Below are 16101 nucleotides of genomic sequence, written 5' to 3' on the forward strand. Positions count from 1 at the left end.
GTATTAACTAAAGTACTGCACGTAATGGTTACGAGAATGTACATGCTGCAAGACTGAACCCCTATTAGCAGCAATATCCTGCCAGTACTATTCATGCGGACTAGTACTCTACTTCTGGAGTAAAATCAGCAATTTTTATGAATACCCCAAAAGGTAAATACAAGACAAACTCTGTTCCGCACTCCTTCGGAGCAAAGATGGAAGGTGGTAGCTGAATGATAACACACTTTAAATGATGATGACACAAGAACTTCTGTTGAAGGATAACGGTAACTGTATCAGGAAGATGGAACGCGACCGATTCAGTACAGATTAGACAGTGATGGCCAATACCTGAGCTTGACTGAATCTCCTCAGGATAAGGCAGCTGGAACTTCAAAAAACAAATGAAGTCTCCCCAGTTCTGAGGCTTTGTGGGTACTTCCCTTACTCCTGATACAATGCAGAACAACCTCACGAACACTCCAGTTAAAGATTAAGAACACCTATAGCACTCTGGGCAATTAATTACATAGAGGAAAAAATACCTCTGCCAGGCCCTTTTTCCTCCTGCCTGTTATCTGTGATTCATGACGGAGAAGGGCTTAGGACGGCTTCTCAGAGCTGCCCACTGCTACACAACTCCTTGGCAAAAGGAGAACTAACCCCCCCAACACGCTCAACAGGGTGAGGCAGCTGTAGCTAACAATCTGCCCAAAATACTTTTAATAGTGTCTATTGAAATGAGCGTAAGGTGGCAGTTAAATACAGTTCTTGTACAAAGTACCAAGCTTGTAGGAGGTACAACGTGCAGCCACAGGAAATACAAAGCTCTCAAAGCAACGGCAATGTTCCTAATGTAACCCTACAAGTCAACCTCTGGGCAGTATGAAAATAAGAGACCTTGGAGAAAAAAACATAGCCAGGGTGCACCGGAAAACAAGATGTTGCATTATTATTAAGATGTGTTCTGCTCCTTGGTCTGCACCGAATACACAAGCAACTGCCCTCAGTGTCAGGTGAAACTCTGTTTTTAAAGATCCAATGAACCAAGACAGACAGTAATTCCACTGGGCAAAAAGATAGCTTTGCAAAATCTGACCATGAAAACCCTTCTACTGTTTCCATCTTCCAGCCATTCACTGACAAAAGACATGAGGCCTGCCACTCAGCCAAAACTTGCAAAGGATAGGCAAAAAAATGAAATAAAATACAGCACATATAGAGAAAAGATATCTTAAAAAACTGCTGGAAAGTTTACCTACCGATTTTAAAAGTGAATCATCTTCCAAAGTATTGTGATTGGATAAATTACGCTAAGAATGATGGTCCAGTATGTCTATATTCTTAGTATAATTATGCTAAGAATTCCTGGAATGGTCCAGTAACATTATGTTAATATTTTGGGCTTAAAATAGTCAAACTGAAATATTTGACTTATAAAAAAGGTGGAATAAAATTGAAGTTCTTTCACTGTCCTCCACTCAAAGAAAACAGCTGCAGGTGAGTATACGGACCTGTATTCTGTTCCTTTCAGATCATGTAAACATGTCACACCCTCAACTCGCCTATTATGTTACGTACTGACTGCCACCAGGAAATGTGAGCAGGATTACTATAAACTTGTGTGTTACCAATAAAGGGGACATCAATTTCGAATCTATACATAGAGGAGTATATGAACAACTACATGCAGAAAACAACCCAAACAGCTTTAGTCTTTAATGGAAGAAAAACCTCCAACCCAACCAACCCCGAGGAAAAATATCTGCCTACTGAAGAAAACAGTCGCTAGAATCAGTGACACATGTCACCTTCCCAATCACGTAACATTTTTTACTACAACCACATTAAGTCCTATTGACTCAAGATTGGGTTAGGTGTATCACACCATCTTACCTGCAGTCCATCTTGGTATGGAACAGCTGCCTGCAGAGCTTCAACAAGCTTATCTGCCCGGTCTTTCCTTGTTTTGCTTAAGGCATCCCAGGCAGAATTCAGCTGCAAGTAGGTGAAATTTACTCCAATGGACAAACGAATGTTACTGCTGCTGTATAATGTGCGTTCACTCATTATTCACTCATCAATAACACCAATAAACTAAGCATGAATAGTTCACATTAATTCCATGTTAAAACTCTTGTTCTCCTTATCACTGCATAGTTACTTTCCTTCAGAATGCACTCGACGTTCTGGATGGCAAAAGCTGTAAAATTCAATACTGATTATTGAATAGTTTCATTAACCTACGGATTACAGTCAATATGGGAAATAGTATTATTAAATCATTTGGAACTGCATCCTTATCAAAAAGGTAGCTTAAAAGAAACATACACTGCTGAACACTGGAGAAACTGTCAGTACTCTGTAGTCATCCAAGCAGCATTGTCTCAGTCAAGATGCTGCACTTGGCATAAACCAGATACGTTTCAAATTTATTCCAGCACTCCTATTGCAAAAAGTAGCCATCTATTGCATTCATCAGTGACTATTTCCACAAAAAGCCTTTCTGTCTTTTACAGAACTTTTAACCCATAAATCAATACAATAAAATTGTCTATACATTCTAAACTAATACGAGCCAAGATCCATTTACTTGAAAAGCAAACCTTACGTTATCATAAAAGCTTCAGGGGTATCTTACATTTGCCGCAAAATGTCTATTTGCAAAATTTGTTGGGGGCAGGGAGGATATACCAATTTCAGCTGAACAAGCACCTGGCGTAGCAGATTCAAGCACCTGCATTTCCCGTACCTCATCTATGCTCTTGTGGACAATAGGTTTGTCAGGCTCTCCACAAGCAGCTCCAAGGTCAGAGCCAAGGCTCAGAACTGTTGCTTGTTCCTCTTGCAGTCCATCAATTTCGTCTTTAGCAGCCTACAAAGAGAAAAAAAATCAATGCCGCTCACACTAACTTTAATAATCTATGTGCAGCTTGTTTTCAAGATAGGACGTGGCAGGATTCGGCCTGTGGTTTCTTTAAAGTCCCTTGGACTTACAATCTGACGCTTAAAACACAAGCATCCCTTTGCAGGGTCAGAGTGAAATCAACTGACACCAGTCTAAATTAGAACAATGGCTTATGATGTCACTTTGCATGAGATGAAAAAAAATAAACAGGAAGTTTTCAATTAGATTTCTTTAATCAGAGTGTTTTCTTTTTCAGAGGTTGTCAGTCAACCCTCAAATCTTTAACTATCAGCATGAATAATTACAGGCTTAGAGCATAATACATAGAGCACGATACATGCGTACACCTTTCATTTAGATGTTCCCTATTACTCAGGGAATCTCAAGTACGTATCACTTTCAAAAGTCTCAGTGACGTGCTTATTATATACGTGTTTATAAGCAGATATGCAAATATAAGGACAGGCACCTGTTGCATGCTCATTGCAATTCAGAACTGGTACATGTTATTTACCACAGACTCTCGAGATATCACTACAGTAAATTCCTACACAATTATCCCTCTTGGTCTCTAAAAAAATAGCCTCCTGTGGTATTTCATAGTAAGTCTCTCTTTTCTCCGCATACTGTAAATAACATACTTTAAGTCAACAAAATACTTTCTACTGACCTCAGCGTCTTCTTGCTGTTGCTTGACTACAGATGGGTCAACTCCAGGTCCCTCCAGTTCTCCAATGAGCTCCTGAGTATCTTTAATAGTAGCTGCAAGAGCCACGTGACTACACCACAACTTTGCGGCTAGTTTCATTACATCCAACAATTTGGCCTCCCTCTCCTCAGTCAAGGTCTGGATGTCTTCCCAAATGAGGACCATTTGGTCTAGTTTATCTTGAACAGCTAAACAACAGAGGAACTAGATTCCTACCTTGGCAAACGATTCTTGGCCATAAATCTCTCTACAGTTCTACAGCAGAAACATATGGGTATCTTTTAAAATTTGGACTGTAAAATTGTTTCTTTACAGGACGACTCATAACCTTAAGTGGAAACAACCACCACAACCTTAAAAAATAAAACCAAGGTCATATCCACGATGAATTATTTTAAACAAATACTTTGCTTTTATACATCTTCTCCAGCTTCTCCAGGAGAACACAATCCCCAGATCAGTGGTCATCAGAAATGAAGATTTTTATATGCTGCAGCTTGCTGCATTTCCACTACATGAAACTTTCCTCCATCTATTACCTTTAGCAGATATATCCTTATTGGCTCCTTCTGAGCAAGCAATCATTTCCTTCCCTCTCTGTTTGAGCGTCTCATACACCGGCTGAAGTCTTTCCAGATCCACTGACACGTTCTTATTTTCACTGATTTGCTCTTTAATCTTCTCAACCTCTGCTGAGGTTGAAGGTGGCTGCCTCAGACGTTCAGCTGTGCCTTTCAGACTCTCAAGAGTCGAATCTATCTTGTCATGAAACTGGTAGGGTGGTAAAGGACAGAAAGAAGTGGCAGAGAAATTAGGAAAAAAAAACAACTGAAAAATGGCATTTGAAATTCTCTTGGAAAAAGGTACTTTAAAATTAACATATTTAACATCTCTAGCCAACAGACGTATGTGCTACTTGCAATACTGCCCTTCGTGGTTCTTCCCCTCTCTCAATATCTACATTACAAAAATGACCTTGCAAAATGGTACTTCCTCTCAGATTGAAGAATTTTACTGTGAAATCCGGTTTCAGTCCTGAGACGTTCCATCTGAAGATACTATACATAGAGGAGAATCTACTTGCCTTTACTCCTGTGTCATTCATACAGCAGGTTGTACCTTATTTTGGAGAGCCATGACTCGTTGGCTCTTTCATGAGCCATTCCATCATTTTAGCAAGCTGTTTACCTGAGTAGTAAATACATACTTTTTCATATCAGGACCAATACACTGGCATATAACCACTGGTTAAGATTCGATATGTCTGGTCATTCAAAAAGACGTCTCTTAGTGCCCAGGTGATGCTTGTTACTGCAGTAAAGGAGCGTTACTTTCTGCAACTAAAAGCACACAACAGCGCGTGTTATGTTGACCCACAGTTGACTGAGCCCAGGGAGGTGTCCAGAAACTCAATTACAGCTCTGTAACATGGTTCACCCTTTGGTATAGGTCCAAAGACAGCCTTTACTACATGCTTTTGGATCCCTAGAGACTCCTAAAAACACCTCACCACCGTGCCCCTTTCAATTTACAGAAATTAGTAAACCTTGGGTGCATTTAACGATCCCTCCGGGATCTACAAAAAGCACTCTTGACTACACTTGGGAAAGGTGCCAGAAAGAGCACAGCAAAACAAGATTGCCTGATGGGAACAAATAGCTCCATCCTTTCTATTCAAAGGAATACAGGCAATGCAAATGTAATGACTTCTTCCCACCACACAACCCACTTCAAATCAGACACTGTGACCAACGTTATGGACTCAGTGTTTTTGTTAGAAGTGCGAATATCATACAAGCCAGCAAAATGTGTTATGGAAGATAAGTAGCCTTCCCACCTTCCGGACTTCTGGAAAACTGATTGCAGCAACAAAACCTTACAAAAGTGGTAAAGACGGAAATTAAATTGGCACTATTCAGGTCTAATTTTAGGAGATATATACATTAAATTTTAAAATTGTTGGTACATTCAGTGGGCTTCCTTGTACTCGTACTTCAATGAATGAGATGAGGTGTTTTAGAACTTCAAAGGAAGAAAATGCAAGTCATTACAACCTCTCATTCTGGCTCCATAGGTTATGGGGTGCCTTTGATACGTAGTGCTGCCACATATTCCTCTTGGATAGAAAAACCTTCTCCTGGGCTCAGCTCCACCAACTGAGGCCCAGGTTTGTCCATCTTACCTATATGAGGCTTGTGCTCAGCCATCAGCCCACGCAGTTGCTATAACAAACAAAACGACTTATCAGTTTCTTATGCTTGCACCACCACATTACAGCTGTCCACACTTCTAACACATCCAGCTGGCGAGAAATGCCAAACACCCTTCATCCTAATGTCAAGCGCAAATACTATCAAACAAAGGTAGTGATTGCTCTGCCAGTGATGGCTCCCATTCCAACAGGGAGCTACCCAGGCTTTAAACACCACAATTAGAGACGCACTGGAAAGGTCCAGGCAATACCCTCGTAGGACAGATGATTGATTACAGGCAAAATATCAGATGCTAACTATGCATATGATCTTGGCAACAGACACTCCCCATATCTAGTACCTATCAGGACAGAAATGGCAACAATATTCCAGGCATGTGCATAACACCACTGCATATATACTTTTCATGGTGGTATTTGTCACTTGCCTCAAACCCTTCCATTGAAGAACATCACAGAAAGAGGTACTGGCATTGCAAGAATATGAATTCAAATGATCCTTGCTTTAAGAAGAGAGAAGTAGCACCAGGAAGAGTCAAAGAAACCAGTGAAAAGGAGAAAAGGACAAGGAAGACCGATTAGGAGAGACTATCAACCTAGTTTAGCAGTCTCCTCTCTGGCCACAAGACCCCTCTGTCTTCACAACAGCGCTACTTCTTAATTGACACAAAGTTTAGCAAGTAATTAATAAGTAAATTAAATCTGATCTCAGCTGTCTACTCCCTCTCATCATCCACCCCCTAAGGAAGTCAAAACTCTGCATAAAACTTGTGGAAGTGAAAGGTCACAAGGTGTCTTCCAACTTGCCGAAGGATTTGGGTTTTGTTGACTTGCACCCGTAGATCTGACAAAAGGGAAAGGTTTCTTGTGGGAGTAGCCCCATCCTTCCCTCCACTTTTATTTATTTTCTCAGCTCATTCCTCCCTTTTCAGGACAATCCCACTCTCTTGTCAGGCACTGTCCCTCCCGGTGCTGTGAACTCCACGCATTTCTACCCTATAGCCCCTGTGCAGGAACATGAGAGGCACATGCTCTGTTCCGCTCAGCTCAGACTTTGTTTAAGTTAATGAAGGCACAGAAAAGGGCCTGTGTCAGTCTCAGTGTAAATACATCCTCTTGTCTTCAACTAAGCTTCTTCCCTTAAAAAGACATCCTGATACTGGCTCACTTACTTGCTCCTCCCCAGAGGAGGAGAGGTTGAGAAGATTGACAAGACAGTGACCATGACTCTCAGCAGCCCTCTGAGGGCAAAACAGCAATGAAAACACAAATCCCCCTGACTCTAGCTCTTACCCAGAATGTAACTCCTTGTACACCCTGTAGCAAGAAAAATAATGTTGATTAGCCGAGAAGAGGCAAAGGTGAAACTAAGAGCAGCCTGAAATTTTTTAGAAAATGATTTTGTGTGGTTTATTTCTGTGCACAAATAGATGATTTGACACAAGGCCCACAAGAGTGCACATTTCTGGGTCCAAACCTTACGCTAGTGCTCTGCCCACGGCTTAGTTCAAACCAAACTGACTGCGTGCTACTCACACAGAACCGACTCTATGAATTCCATGACTGGGAATAAAGACAGGCATCAGTAAATACATCAGAACAGAAAGGTAAGTGAATACAGAAAACGGTTTTCCATTCACATTCAGAACCTTTTTTTTTTGAATACAACAATAAAATCATTTCATCTTGTCCACGATCTACTATTGGGTAAAGAACTCCAGTAAACAAGTATTCCAGATCAGATTACGTGTTAAAATTGCCTGACATTAATCTTCTACTTAACAAACAGATCCCAGCTAATGGCATAGCCCAGGGAAAATGCAAAAATAGAAGCTCATCTGAAGGGCCTCCCATGCAAGCAGAATGATTGGGGGGACAATCCTGGAAGTAAAGCAAGCATGATTTGGCTCACAGTGACTGATCAAGCTAGTTTGTAAAGCTCATGTTACATAGCTAGTCTTAATAGAGCCTGTTTGTTCACTGTGGACATAACAGGAAGACAAATGAGTGAACCCACTGTTTACCAGTACATAATAGTGGCATATCTTCATTAACTGGTCACAGAGTAAAACTTTGAAGCCAGGGTTCATCCTGTCTAACTGGACTTGCTTAACTGAGGCAGCTAAAAAACCCCCAAACCTAGTTACTCTGTGCTCAGCAGGGAGAGAGGTCTGTCCAGTAGCCACATGGGTTTGACCTCACTGCACAGTGCGAGCTGCACACTCAGCCTGGGGCCTCTGTGCAGAAGAGAGAGAGAGAAACCAAGAGGCCCAGGGAGCAGGAAAGAAGGGCGACGGGGAAAGTAGAGGGAGAGGAAGGATGACAGAGAGAGAGAGAGACTTGGAGAAAAGAGAAAGGGCGACAGGGAGCAGAGCACAGCAGGAGAGAGGAAGGGAGGTACAGGGAGGCGAAAAACAGGACCCAGAGGGAAAGGGGAAGGGCAGGGAGGAACAGGGAGGCAGAAGAGGGCTGACAGGAGCCCAAGGGCCCAGGACTCACCGCAGCTCCCGGCTCTGCAGATCTGTCCTGTCGGCCTGTGCCAGCCTCCCCTCAGCCGACACAAGATGGCCGCTGGGAGCCCTGTGCCGGGTCCACAACTCCCAGCGTGCCCCGGGGCGCCCCCTCCTGCCCTCTGACCCCGCGGGAACCATGGCCGCCTCCCCGGGGCTGCCCTGGCCCAGGGCCAGGCCCTGGAGCACGGCTGGGGCCGGGAGGGGGAGGTCAGGGAGGGAGAGAAGGTTGGGAGAGGGCGGCGGGGTGGGGGGAGAGGGGTGGGAAGGGCCAGAGGGCCGGGGAGAGCAGGGGGGAGCTGGTCAGGGAGGGGAGGGAGGAGAAGTGCTGGTGAGGAGCGGGAAGAGATGGAGGGCAAGAGATGCTGGTTAAGCTGGCAGAGCAGCGCGGAGAGCCGCCTGACAGCAAAGGTGCCCGGTGGCCGCAGAGGAGCCCAGGTGAGCTGATTCTTTTGGAGGCCACCAGGGCAGCCTTCCTCCGCCCCTGGTTTTGGTGAGCGATGGAGCAGTGCAGAGCCGTCCCTCAGGCATGCAGGCCTCAGGAGGGCTTCCCAGTGCCCCAGTGAGAGATCCTGCTCCCAGGAAGCGCCTCCCCATGGAGCAAAGGCCATATCCAGCCACCCGGCGCTGGGTACGGCTGCCCCAAGGGGTGTCTCAAGGAGGACGGGGTCGTCCGTCTGATGGCTCTGACACACAAATGGTGAGCTGAAGCCCCGTGGCCATGGCTGGCTGGGTCAAAGTCTCCGAGTTTAGTGACATTTGGTGAACTCCTGCACTAAGTATCGCATGACTTGAAACATCCCTGAAAAAATGGTGGAGGTTTGTCTGCGTGTTCTGCATGCTTCTGGCTGCTAGACTGTGGCTAGGAGGGAATGTGCTTAGTTATCTCTCAAAGGGAGACAAAAGAAGTGCCTAAGTAAGGGTCAGCGTACCTCTTCAGAGCTTTGGCTGTTTAAATGTTGACCTGAACTTCTACAGAAACGGTAAAATGCTTGCACTTTTCTTCTCTTCTAGTTTCTTGCATGGGTACAGGGAAGAAGGCAGCAGACGTACACATTAGCTAAACCCCCTTCTTATTGCCAGCCGTAAAGGCGCCTCTCGGCTGGGAGCCCGAGAAGGACCCCGTGTGGCATCCCTTGTCACCCAGAGCTTTCCCTCTGTTCTGTTCCTGACGAGGAGCCATGGCCGCAATGGGGAACGACTCCTGTGAGTAACGACTTCACCAGCAGGCTTGGGCTTTTGTGAATCCCCAAAGGCAAGGGATGTGGCTGGTGCTCCATCCCTGACTGTTGATTTGCTGACAATCTAGAGGCAATTCTGGGGCGTTTCCTGCCAGCAGCCGGACTTACCCAGGTGTTTTCAATTAGACACGGGAAAAGGTTTTTATCCCTCCTGTGCCATTATGTACAAGACCTTGAAAGATGTTGTTTCTCATAGAAAGATCTCGCCTCAGTAGGGTTACCTTTGGGGCTAGATCACTTGAGCTGGTAATGCACTGCAAGACTCCAGCGGGCAAGGAAGGTAGGCCGAGGCACAGAAATCCGAGCGTGGGTTTGTTGGACTGCTGGCAAATTGAGCGGGGGAACAGACTGTTTTCCAAACAGTCAATTTCCATGGCAGTCCTGTACAGAACCCGACTTTTAAAATAGGCTTTCGTGCACCACTAGGGTCTCCTCACTTCTCAAATGTCAGTTTAACATGATAGGCCTGCTGGTTAAGGACTCGTCTGCTGCGACATGGCTCAGGACCACACCAGGGCCAGCAGCGCTGCTTTCTGCATCCCGTGGGGGCGCTGGGCAGAGGGACGGGTTGGCAGGTCCCGGCACGAGGTACGTGTGTGGGACGTCAGGGTGACTCTCGCCTGGTTTTTCCCAGCAAAGCCCCAGCCAGTGCCAGCCCCGAGCTGCGGGGCTGTGCTCCCCGCACCCAGTTCATGGAATAAATTTGTTGTGTTTCATCAGATACTGGTTTTGTCTGCTGCCAGAGAGGGAGGGGAGGCCGAGCCAGGGCCACGGGGCCGCTCCCCCTCGCCCACCCTCCGCCTGGGCTGCCGGGAGGAGCCGGGCTGGCCCCGCCGCCACAGCCCAGCGCCATTGCTGACAGCCACAGGCTGGAGACCTTGTGGGGCTGGGAGGCGGGGCCTTCCTGAGGCCTCCCCCAGCCGAGTCTTCTCCCCCGACCATGTCTGCTGTGCATTATAAGTTCTTCTCCAAGCTGAACTACGATATAGTCACCTTCGACGGCCTCCACATCTCCCTCCGCGACCTCAAGTGCCAGATCATGGGCCGTGAGAAGCTGAAGGCGGCCAACTGTGACCTGCAGATCAGCAACGCCCAGACCGACGAAGGTGCGTGGGGGCGCGGGGCCTCAGGGCAGTGAGGAAAAAGCATGTGCTTCACTAGGTTCCCTTAAACGTGGGGTTGCCAAAAGGGGCTTTGCCTAAAGGGCCTAAAGGGGCTTTGCCTAAAGGTTCGAAAGGGGCTAACTTTCCTGCTTCAAAGAGCATCAGTCGTGTGTGGCAGTGACACGATCCTCCTCTAGGTACGTTGTGTTGCACTTTGACCTTTGTAGAATGCGTGTAATCTTTTAAACTTGGTACACTGGTGGCACAGATACTTAGTGAAGGTAAGGGTGTTTTCCATGCGAAAACACCAAAATACCCCAGTGGTTTTCAGAGCACAGCTAGAGAATACGTTTTGGTGCAATATGTATATATGCCAACTTTTTTGGTTTATATGCATAACCGTGACTTCCAGTTGTTATTCGTCGGATGTAGATGCTTAAACTCACCTTCAGGAAAAAAAGGGGAAAAAAACCAGGGATTTTCTGCCTCAGTGGGATGTTTGGAATTCCTATATGCGGACATACAGTATTGCATTTTATACCTTTGTCTGTGCAGCAGTCCTGACAAAATGTTGAAATGGTCTTGGAAAGAACAAAGTGAAGCTTGAGTGAAGATGGCCTCCTTGTTCAGATTTTTCTGAGTACTCCAAGCTTTTACAGTTCAGTAACTGCTACTTTTCACAATGGAAATCTAGTAATAGAAGCAAAGCTAGTATGAGGTAAAAGTAAAGAGGATTTTAAAGCTCAGTGGAAAAATATGAGATGATGCTTTTAGAGATGCCGGGAAGGCAAAGGGATGGTTGGGACCTATTTTACAGAGGGGGTGGGGGGATGTCCTCTTCCACGCTTACTCTAGAGGCGTGTTCTGTAAGGGCAGAATTCCCTTCAAAAAGCCCATACTCAAGAATAGCGCATTTAAACTTGCCTCCTTTTAATTTGATCTGAATTTCTTATCATAGATGTTCTCACAATATCATGGTAGAACAGTAAACTCCAGAACTCAGGTTTCTTGAGTGCTCTTTCCTGCCCTGTAACATTCTGTCTCAAACCCCTTGGAGAATGTGCTATTCTGCTTATCAGGCAAAAGACAAAAAAGTATAAAACCAAAAATGGGACTCTGAACGCTCTTGGGTGATTAGTTTTAAGGAAGAAGAGCGCTCTTCTAAGGCTGTCTCTGCAGCTCGGAACTTGCTCGAGTTCAGTGTTACAGCACGCACTTGACGGTTTTAGTAATGCTGTGATGCGATGTCTTCAAAACAAACTCCTGCTAACTCCAAAGGAAGTCATGCCCATAGGAAGAATATACTGAAAAACGATGCCTAAATTGTGAACTATTCCTATTTTGGGTCTGATCCCTGAGCAAAATCTCCCTGACAGAGCTTGGCTTCATATCCAGTATCTTTGGTTTTCAGGCCATCGTTCTGCAAAGGTAAGGGCTTTTAGCATTTGAAACTGTAGGCAGATTACGGGGAATGGCTGCTGGTAGTGCTTTAAAACAGTTAGTCATATCCAGCTGGTGTAAGTACAATAGACAACCATTCTCATGGGAAGGTCTTTGCATTTTAAGCTTGCTCAGTCCGAGTGTCTCAGGTAGTAAGGGCAGGTTTTTTTGGGTCGTATGTAAAAGGTCAGAAGGCTTTCCTCCGTTTCAAAAGACTGACAGGGTGTAAGCCAAGGCAAAGCACGGGTAGCGTCAGGCACACACTGTTTTCTAAAGGCTTTTAGAGGCTGTCTTCGTATGTAGTTTTGTTTGAGTCTCTCTGCTCTGCAAGAAGGGAATTGAAAGAGTTCACGTCCCTTCACGTTTAATTCAAAGGAGATGATTAGCTTCAGAGGGGAGATACCACTTTAGTTTGAGCCAATTCTGCCCTACTTGTGAAAGCAAGCTCAAAAAAGGCCAAAAGTTCTGTGATGCAAATTCTAGCACTGCCAGTTTGGGTTCCATTCAAATGTAAAGCACTGAGAGGCCGAGAAGTGTGGTTGTTGGTGGAAGATGCTCCAAGAAATAGACAGAGATGGCAGGGTCTCTTCTGCGTTCCGTCAGTCTTGAGCACTGGTGGCATTAGGTGAATCGTTTGAGTTAACAGCTATGGAAGCAATGGCGTTTTCATGCTTTAGCTCGGTGCCTGTTTTGTTGCAGGGCAAGCTAGACAGACTTTAGACTCTGGTTTATGCAGGTGAGACTTTGCTGTGGGTTGTTCTGCTCCGAAGATCTGTTGGCTTTGTAGCCTAACAGAAGCAAAAGCAGCTTGAGTTAGATCAGGACAGAACCTCATGCATTAGCAGACTCTCTTTTAGTGACCATTGAGACCGTTTTGCTGTTGGCATTCCAACTTTTTTTAAAAAAGGAGACAAATTTTGCTGTATGTGTTTGGTTCTCAAACCTGAAGATTTCTTGCAATGTACTGTTAGTGTGTTGAGACGATAAAAGCGCGATGTGACATACAAAAGTTTGCTTTTCTATCTGTCAAGGGATTCTCTGAAGTGCTGTGTAATTACGTATTAATCCTTAATCCTTATGAATGGACTAGGGTTTTTTCCTGTGTTTCTCTTGTTTTCAGAATACACAGATGACAATGCCCTGATTCCTAAGAACTCATCGGTGATTGTCAGAAGAATCCCTGTTGGAGGAGTTAAAGCTACCAGCAAAACCTCTGTTAGGTAAGTATCCATAAACCATTGTATTCTTTCTAAGGGGTTTTGGTGTGATAGCTTTTTAAATTTATATTAGTTTGCAGGGGCTTTCAGCTTGTATCTTTCTTGTTAAAGCTGCTGTTAATTTTTGTTGTCATGGGCTAGATTTTAATGTATCTGCCCCAAAGCTGGCTGACATTTTTAGTGCTGTTTGGACATGGGGTTCACACTCCACCAATTGTAACTTTTCAGATGCCTCTACTGGGTTTGTTCTTGGGGCTGATTGTTCTGAGACCCATGGTCTCTACATGGATCTCCAGATGGAGAAATTCCTTATTATATGTGTTTGCTTTTATTGCTTTTATAGTACAGGCAGATACACATTGTAGTGTCATTTTAGGATTTGTTCCCATCTCAGAAGAGCCTGCGTCTCAGTGTTTGACTATTTCTTGCATTTGGGCTGGAGGGTATTCTTACGGCCCAAATCTGGGTTTTTTGCATACTAGCTATAGAGGAGAGACCCAGGTTGCCAGCTGGCGAGCAATGCAAACAAGAAGTTTCATTCATAAAGGATTCCTAGTAGTTTCCTAAAGACAATGTCCGTTTAAGGCCAGAGAAAAAGAACAGTGTCCTAAAGCCTTTTGTGTGAGTACGATGAAGGAATAGTTAATCCTTTCCAAACTTGAAACTCAGTAAGCAGCTGAGCAGGTTACCAAATGTTACTAGTTATCTTTCTAAGTCTGTTTTTACCCTAAGCCGATGTCTGTGCTCCAGGTTTTAATTCTGTATTCCTAAGATTTACGGAGGACAGAGAATCGGGTGTATTGATTAAAATTACAGATGCTCAAATGCACTCCCGACTACAGGATTATTGCTGTCATTTCTGCATTCATACAGACCCGTTCTATGTCAGCTACATTAGCGTTGTTTGAATGGTCATATTTTCCGGCCTTCTTAAAGACATGCCTCTCCCCCACAATTAAAAGATGTTATTAAATTGTGGTTTTGCCATGTCTTTCTAGTGTTGGTTCTCAACAGAGTAGAGTGATGAGTTACAGCGTGTCTCGCACCAACAGTACAGCAGCATCCTGGTACTCATGAAGTGTCTGCAAGCAAAACCCCCTGAATTTACGTGGCTCTGCATGTCAGCTTTGGGCATGTTACTGCCGTAGTTGTTGCAGTGCTTTCAGGTACTCCCTAGTAATTCTGGAGGCCACAGAGTTGTGCTTCTAAACACTGGGGGTTAATTAAAACGTGTATGCTTAGTGCTGCGTTGTCAGTGCATCCTCCGTTTCTGATTGGACGGCACCCTCTCCTGGTATTGTAATGCTGCCCCACAATGAGAGGATAGATGCTGCTAGCTTCAAAGATCAGGTAAATACCTGTACATGGGGATAAGGGAAGAACGGCACTGCTGTTCTAGCATTGACAATTCACCAGGCAGATGAGCTTTCTGCTCCTCCAGCTGGAAACATTGCAGAAGCCACTGGCAGAGTGGCTAAAGTTTGGGAATGATGAACGGATGCTGTAAGGGTGGAGAGGCCTTCAAAAATGTGTTACTCACCTTGTAGTATGTTCTTCGAGGTAAGTGGATGAAGAAACCATTGGGTGGTCATTGACAGTGTTTCCTTGTACTTGCTCCCCTTTGGGAGCTGTGTGGCTGTAATTGTGAGCCTGGTGGTGGTCTAGCAGTGGCAGGAAGCACGAGCCTTTCTCTTTGTACGTGAATTCCACAGCAGCCTTTGAATTGCCTCTGTGATACGGATCAATGAGTATGTGGAATCTCAGCAAGTTTTCAAACGTAATAAATGGTTCCTAAAATATTGTAGCATTTTCAAGATCATCTTAAAACAAATTCTGGCAATCGAGGCCTCTATTTTCTTTTGTCACGGGACTCCTCAATTGAACAAAATTCTAGAGACTGCTGTCAGGTGACATTTCTAGTACTATTTTGAATCAACATAGCATATATAACACGTTTAGTGGCTAAATATGGTAGCCGTCTGAGCACAGTGCTTGGGCTTCCACAAAGACACGCTCTTGTAAAGACTCGCTGCTGACATTTTTGTTATGTCTTTGTCGGATGACTGATTTCTGGTTCGCTTAAGGAAAGGTGCACTTTGAAGGGTCTAGACCATCACTGTTCTTGCTTAGAAACTAAAGTACTGTGTATGGCCCTATTTGTGATACTAGGGATATACAGACTGGCTAACGTTACCTTCCTGTTTTGATGGTTGATTATTTAAGAACACAAAATATAGTACAGACATGATGGTTTTGATCCTTAGGTAGCAGAGACAAAATACCTGAGGACTTCCTCTTGTGCTGTTGTGTTCTGTATCTGTAAGTCTTGGAGTAATTTGTGACAAAGGTGAAATGTGATTTGGGTTTTGTTTTTCTTTGCACTGAGTGTACAAGAGAGAACAGTTTATGTATACGAATAAATTTCCACATTCAGTAGACTATCAGAACATAATGTTTTGACAATCCGTTTTTATAATCTGTTTTTGCTGCTTGATGCTGGGCACAAGTGCTTTATTTTAAATTCTGATCACCTTTCTTTCTTCTTCTAGAAGTCGAACTGAGCCAGTGAGTGGAACATCAAAAGCGGTATGTAAAATCACAGTCTCACTTTTTTACATTTGGAAAAGGCGCAGCATTTTTCTTCAGGTTTGAAAACACTGTCATTCGGCTGCTGAAATATAATTAAGTAACACAAGGAAATACTTGACTGGTAATCTTGATTTGCCACTTGGGTTGAATGCTATGCGTAACTACACATTTCAAAATAGTCCCTACAGTA

This window comes from Rissa tridactyla, unplaced genomic scaffold (assembly GCF_028500815.1).
Source record: "Rissa tridactyla isolate bRisTri1 unplaced genomic scaffold, bRisTri1.patW.cur.20221130 scaffold_37, whole genome shotgun sequence".
In the NCBI taxonomy this organism is placed as follows: Eukaryota; Metazoa; Chordata; class Aves; order Charadriiformes; family Laridae; genus Rissa; species Rissa tridactyla.